This window comes from Myotis lucifugus, unplaced genomic scaffold, assembly GCF_000147115.1.
Source record: "Myotis lucifugus unplaced genomic scaffold, Myoluc2.0 scaffold_1055, whole genome shotgun sequence".
Taxonomy (NCBI): Eukaryota; Metazoa; Chordata; class Mammalia; order Chiroptera; family Vespertilionidae; genus Myotis; species Myotis lucifugus.
Genome location: NW_005872103.1, coordinates 1 through 7,328, shown reverse-complemented (window position 1 = coordinate 7,328; position 7,328 = coordinate 1). Strand labels below are relative to the sequence as shown.

The 7,328-nt window shown below is 55.2% G+C and overlaps 1 pseudogene; it reads right to left on the bottom strand.

Annotated features, from left to right (window-relative positions):
* Positions 1-888: 888 nt before the first annotated feature.
* LOC102436545 lies at positions 889-3,991 on the bottom strand (annotated as a pseudogene).
* Positions 3,992-7,328: the final 3,337 nt, after the last annotated feature.

Below are 7,328 nucleotides of genomic sequence, written 5' to 3'. Positions count from 1 at the left end.
TTTACCTGGCTCTGTCTCTACATTATGTCCCATTCTCCTTCCTGTGGCTCTTGTGGTTGTAGCGTCTTCACTCTTAGGGCTACAAGGGTTCTGTCCTACGAACACACCACACTCCTTCTCCTCTACTGGTCATGTGCATTTGTCTTGTATGAAGATTTTACAAACTGTGCAGCTATGAATAAGTTCTTCATGTTTTTGCACACATTTGTGTGAGTGTCTACTGGGGATACAACCAGGAGTGGAAATGCTGGGGCATTGGGTGAGCGAATGATTGGATGTAGTGAGAGCTGCCAAGCCATTTTCAGAGCATTTGAAACAACTTACTCTCCCACTAGGTATTTATGGGAGATACAATGAGTCCAAATTCCTGCTAACATTGATTTTGTCTATTTCATTTTTGCTATCCTGGGAGGTGGGCAGCAATATCACATTGTGGCTGAACTTGAATTTCTCCTCTAACTAAACCTGTTGGGCAATTTTCATAAATATATGGACCATTTAAACATCCTCAGTAGGAGGTGGAATGGACTCTTGTTCATGAGTGAGTGGGCTCTAGTAAGGTGCCAGCATCCTTAACTATTGGGGCACTTTGGCTATTAATGGGTCTGTGGGCAGAGACCTGTGAGATGAGAGAAAGTGCCTGGTCTCTGCCCCTGGATCCTGGCACTGAGCTCCTAAAAGCCTGGGCATCTCCTGAGTGACAAGTGTCTTTGGGACGCTAATGAGATGGCCCTTGGATGAGGGTCCTAGAGGCTTCAAGGTGGGGGCTGGTCCACAGAAAGACCAGCTGATCAGAGGGTTGGAACGTTCAGGTCCGACAAGGAGGCAAAAGCAGGAGGAGCCTGAAAATGCATCTCTCCAACCACAGAGTCCTGTGTGCAGGGACCCCTAGGCCTGCGGGACAATGATGGGTAACATGTACCCTGTTGCTGTCAGATGGGGGACACAGAGAAAATGAGACCACAACTCACACATAAAAACAGTAACAGGCATAATATCTACAAAAACAATGAAACAACAAACACCCAGAAGATGGGTGCTAGGGCCCCATCCAGGCCTGAGCCCAAGCTGACCAACCCCAGGAAGGCGTCGCTGTCCAGGGTCCTGGAGATGCGCTGCATTAGGACACCTGAAAAGGCCTCAGTGATGTCTGAGTTCCAGTGACCACAGGTCCTGGTGGGACAAGGTTCTACTGAAGGGATAAGGTCAGAGGAGCAGAGAGGTGACCCGCCGAGGAGTGACCATGTCAAAGCCCACGATGCACTGAGCACAACCTGGGCTCAGGACCCGACCACACTCGGTCTTCAAAACATCTCCTGTCCACACCTGGGACAGCTCAGCACAGCAAACACATGAGCTCTGGAAAGTTCTTGGTGTTTATATTTATTTCCCCTCAAATTTTACAATCTTCTTCTTGAATTTACCCACCAACCATTCATGGCAAGAAATGAACAAAGTCACCTCCACAAACTCATTTCAATGTGGAAGGAACAGCTTGCAGCTCAGAATACGAGGAAGTAAAGACAGCGATAGTGAGGGCCCAGCCCGCCTCTGCTGGACCAGAAAGTGTGGGAGCAGGGCGGGCCAGCCTCCCAATCAGAAGTTCTTGAGTCAGGAAGTGGGAGGGTGAACACATCTTCCATCACTCAGTCCCCACAAGGCAGCTGCCTCCCGCTGTGGAGGACAAGCATCATGAACAGATTCAGGTCAGTGGCTGTAACTGGTGACATTCTCAGAGTCCACTTCATGCTCACAGTGTCCCACAGACTCCCCACCACCCAGTCCTCCCCTCTGCCCACCCCTCCCCTCCCCACGGAAGGGTCTCACCTTTAGAAGCGGAGAGAGACACATCAGAGCCCTGGCCGCTGTCACTGCCTAGAGTGCACACTCAGGCCCCACCCCTTCACCACCTAATCGCCTCCTCCCCCACATCACAGCTCCAGCCACAGCTCCCAGCAGAACCAGGCCCCCAGCGATGCCCATGATGATGATGAAGATGAAGGTCTGAGAAGGCGGCTCTGGGAGGAGAAGGGGAGGGAGGTTGAGGGCGCTGACCTGAGGCCTCAGCCCCCACACCACTGAGGTCCCCCAGGGCCCCTGCTGCCCTGAGAAGAGGCTCTGTGCCCACGGCCCCTCCTCACCCCATCTCAGGGTCAGGAGTTCGGGTAGCCCCTCGTGCTGCACATGGCACGTGTATCTCTGCTCCTCTCCAGGGGGCACCCCCACGGCCGCCCACTTCTGGAAGGTCCCATCCCCCGCAGGCCTGGTCTCCACCAGCTCCATGTCCTGGGTCTGGTCCTCCCCGTCACGCTGCCAGGTCAGGCTGATGTCCGCAGGGTAGAAGCCCAGCGCCCAGCACCTCAGGGTGACCTCACTGGCAGAGGCGGGGTGCTGGGTCACGTGTGCCTTTGGAGGGTCTGAGGGGAGGGGAGAAAATGCAGGAACTTTGCATCCACCATGGGACCCTCCAGCAGCGCCCATGTGACCATCCTGAGAATGGACAGCACACCTGGGGGTGGGAGAGGGAGCCATAGCCCACACACCAGCCTGCACAGATGCACCTGGAAGGACCTCCTAGTCTTTAGAAAGTCTAGACTCTGAGTGACATAGCCCAGGGCAGGAGGCAGGTCTCTGAGGGGAGAAAGGGATTTGTGGTCATGACTTGGGTGGAGGTTACGTGACTCAGAAAAGCTGGGGTCAGGCCTCAGACACAGTGGGTGTGGGCAGCGCACAAGGCCTGAGAGACAGGGTCCCCGTGGGTCCCAGAGCCCCTGCAGGGCCAATGGGAACAGCTGATGGGCTATTTCAGGGGGTCTCCCTGCAGCCCAGGAGAGCCTGCACCCCTAACTGTCCCTGAGAGGAGGGGTTCCCTCTGGTACCTGACCTGACATCCAGGGGGCTCCCTCCCTGACCCAAGGAGGGGTGTCTGACACTGACCCCCTGCCCTGTCTCCTTGTAGGAGCCCCAGCCCCGGGGAGAGGGGGCGGCCCCAGGGCCCCTGGTACCTGCGCGCTGCAGTTTCTCCTTCCCTTTTTCCAGGTAAATGTGCAGGTACTCCACACACCGGCCCTCCAGGTAGCTCCTCCAATCCTCTGCATCACCGGCCGCCTCCCACTTGCGCTTGGTGATCTGAGCCGCCATGTCGGCCGCGGTCCAGGAGGTCAGGTCCTCGTTCAGGGCGATGTAGTCGACGCCGTCGTAGGCCCACTGACTGTACCCGCGGAGGAGGCGCCCGTCGGGTCCCACTTCGCAGCCATACATGCTCTGGATGGTGTGAGACCCTGACCCCGCCCCGAGGTCAGCCCCGCCCCGCGGTCAGCCCCGCCCCGCCCGCCCCGCGGGGACTGAATCTAAAACTGAAAGTGAAATCCGGTCAAAGTCCCCGCCGGCTCCTCCCGGGTGGGGGCAGGCGGGTCCCGCCGCCTCGGGGTGACGCTCGGACCCGGACCCTCGGGGCGACCCGGCCCGTCCGTGGGGAGGGGGGTCGTGACGGGGCCCGGCGCGCGGCTCACCGTCCTCGCTCTGGTTGTAGTAACTGCGCAGAGTCTGCAGGTTCCCTCGGAAAGTCTGTGCGTTGTCCTTGGTTGATCTGCGTGCTCCGGTCTCATTCTCCGGTTCTTCTTGCTCTACCTCTGCTGCTGATCCAGGGGCTGCGGCTCCTCCTCGATTTCGGGCGTTCTGTCAACCCCATAACTGTGTGTCTTTCACTTACGATTTAATGTACCGGGTCTTCGAGGTACCGGGGCTCCCCCGCGGCCGGGCCGGGAGACGCCGGTGCGGAAATACCTCAGGGAGTGAGGACCTGGGGGGCGGACGGGGGGCAGGACCGGGGCTGGTCACGCGCCTTCCCGGCCCCGCGCCCCAGCCGAGTCCCCTCGCTCCTCCCCGCACCGCCGCCCCGTCCGACCCCGCACTCACCGGCCCAGCTGGGGGTCAGGACCAGCGCCCCCGAGAGCAGCAGGAGGAGGGTGGGGGGGCTCAGGACCCGCATCCTCGGCGTCGCGGAGTCCAGGCGCTTCCGCGGAGGAGTTATAACCGGGAGCCGCGGGGACGCTGATTGGCTGCTCTAGAAACCGCTCAGCCAATGGGAGTAAGAAGTGGGGCCGCGTCACGAGTCTCCAGGAAGGAGGCGCCGACACAGGTTGGGAGAGGAGAAGTGAAACCAGGGCGCTGGGGAGTCCCCCCCCACGGAGCTGCCCCCCCCCCCAGACTCTGTCCCCTGCGGAGCCCTGAGCGCAGGCCTGGGCCCTGGGACTCGGTCCTGACCCTCCTCCTGCGCGGGGCGCCCGTCACACTGTCCCCGAGGCCTGGCCCGGGCGCTGTGCTGTTCAGGGACTTTCCAAGGTTTTGGTGTCACCATCTCTGTGCAGCCTCACACACAGGCAGGCGCCCAGATAACCTTGTGTATGTGGTGACGTCATCATAGTGACCCTCACGGATCACACAGGGTGAGACAGTTATTAATCCATGTCGCATGCTCACTGCCTGTGAGATGGTTACAGAAGTCATGTTTTTTAAAAATATATATATTTTATATTAATTTCAGTGAAGAAAAAAGAGGGAGAGAGAAATAGAAACATCAATAATAAGAAATAATCATTGAATGGCTGCCTCCTTATACACCCCACACTGGGGATGGAGCCCACAACCCAGGCATGTGCTCTGACAAAATGTTGAATTGTAACCTCCTGGTTCATAGGTCAATGTTCAACACCCCAGCCCTGATGGCTGAGGAATATTGAATATTTTCTGTTCTGTTCTGTCACAGTCCCCAAGACTGTCTTGCTGGGTGGCTCTTGTCCTCACGCAGGTGATGTAAAGTGATGCCTTGTGTCTCTAAGTCCTAGAGACCTTCCCGTGCTGATGCATTTAATCACATCATCAAAGCTCACAGGTGTTGCTGTTCCCACAGAGCCCCCTAGAAAAGCGTGTCAGCACTGGGGAGCCGTCTAGCTCACGTGGTGGGACAGACCTTGTTCCAAAATTCTGGTTTTTCTCTTGGGGGCTGACATTGTATCAAGACAACACCCCACCAGGAAAGTTGCCCGATATCGGCTGCCCTCAAAGGAAAGAAGCTCATGTTCTTTTTAAATTTAAATATATTCTGTGGTTTCCGAGAGGAAGGGAGGGGGAGAGAGTGATGGACCACTCATGATGAGGAGAGGTTCATGGTTCGCTTCCCTCCTGCACTGCCCCTATGGGGAATTAAGCCACATCCTGGGCATGTCGCCCTTGACGTGAATTCCACCCTGGGACCCTACAATCAAGCAGACCTATAGTTCCATCCATAGGAGACAAACCAGCTAGGGTTCAATTTAAAAAAAAAAAAAAAGTAAACATGGGCCCTAACCGGTTTGGCTCAATGGATAGAGTGTCGGCCTGTGGACTGAAGGGTCCCAGGTTCGATTCCGGTCAAGGGCACATGTACCTGGGTTGCGGGCACATCCCCATTAGGGGGCGTGCAGGAGGCAGCTGATCCATGTTTCTCTCTCATTGATGTTTCTAACTCTCTGTCCCTCTCCCTTCCTCTCTGTAAAAAATCAATTAAACATATATATATTTTTAAAAAGTAAACATGGGATCCCATGAGAAAGAGACTAGCTCAGCTCCCACACATGATCTCCCTGGTACATGAGACTTGGAAATGTGGCAGAAGTGTTTTTTGTGTATTTCCCAGGTCATCATATGTGGGGGGTTTTTTATCCTCCATTTTTATTAAAGACAGTTAAGAAATTTATCCATTTGTGAATGAATGCAACATACATATTTTTCAAATATAGTTGATGTACAATATTGTGTTAGCTTAGGTGTACAACTCTGGTTAGACATTCATATAACTTATACAGTGATCACCCCCATACATCTAGTACCATGTGGCCTCATGTGTAGTTGGTACAATGTGATTGACTGTGTTCCCTGTGCTGTCCTTTCCCTCCCAATGACCACACTGTAAGGACCATGTTGTAGCTCCTCCTCCTTCACCTGCTGTGCCCAGTCCCTCCCCTGCCCTCCAGCAGCCAGCAGTCTGCTCTCTGTGGCTGAGTCTGTGGCTGCTGTAGGATCCTGTTGGGCAGATTCCAGGCAGCTCTGAGTGCTGGTTGTTGGGAGGGTGGTGGTCATTGTCCTGTGGTTGTGGGCGATGCAGGCACCGTGTTCACCTTTGGGGCATCTCCACCGGAGGCCACGATATTTTAAGAATGTGGATGGAAGGATGAGGCTTCAGTAAAGAGAATAATTTCACCTCCTTCACCCATGTCTGTTGTTTAAAAGCGAAACTGGTTTTGTTGTCTGTCTGTCTGTTTTCTCTCTGCAGGTCAGTGCTGGGGAAGAGGAAGGACCATGGAGGTCGGGTGTCAGCCCCTTCGTGCTGAGCTTGGCCTCAGCGCCCATGTCTGCAGAGTGAAAAGGTGAGGATGTCCTTCATCTCCTGCAAACACTGTTGACCCCCCACCTCCCGGGAAAGGCTCTCGGATACTTCAGGGTTCCACAGACCACACTTTGAGAAAGGTTGCTCTGGATAAACCAGGGAGGGAATCCCAACTGGCCCTGCCTCTGCCCCTGCCATCCCTTCCCAAAATCCTCCCCCCCTGAGGGGGGCTCCCTGCACCCCACACTGAGCTTAAAGCCCGGCCCCTGGGACCTTCCAGAAGAGAGCTCACCCCTGGGGGTGGGGAGAGAGAGAAACATCAATGTGAGAGGGACCCCGACTGGCTGCCTTCTGCACGGGGATCGAACCTGCGGCCCAGGCATGTGCCCTTGTTCAGGAATCTGACCTGCGACCCCACAGTGGCCGGCAGCCGTGCTATCCACTGAGCAATACCAGCGGGGACAATAACGTATTTTTTTAGGGAACCATTTTTAAGTCTTTTACAAAAATATAACTTTTCCTGTAAAGTTTTCAGTTATAGCTGTGACCAGGTTGAGCGATGTCTCCTACAACCAAAATTTTCAGGTTTAAATCCCACACAGGGTACATACCTAGGTAGGGGGTTTGATCTCCTATTGGTGGCTATGGGAGATAAGCGATAGATGTTTCTCTCTCACCTCCATCTCCCTCTCTCTCTCTCTCTCTCTCTCTCTCTCTCTCTCCTGCCCTCTCTCTAAAGAGTCAGCCCCCCTCCTTTCCGCCCAGCTTCAGTGCCTGCCCCTCAGAGCCTGGCTGTGTGCACAGGGCGACCATGGAAGGTTCTGCCCTCGCACACCTGCCTGGCTCAGCCCCTCACCTCCTCAGGCCTGGCACATGCCCTCAGGGATCCTACCCTCACCACCTGCTTAACAGTGCGCCTCTTCCTGGCACTTTGCATTAATTCATTTAAAATGTTAAATTA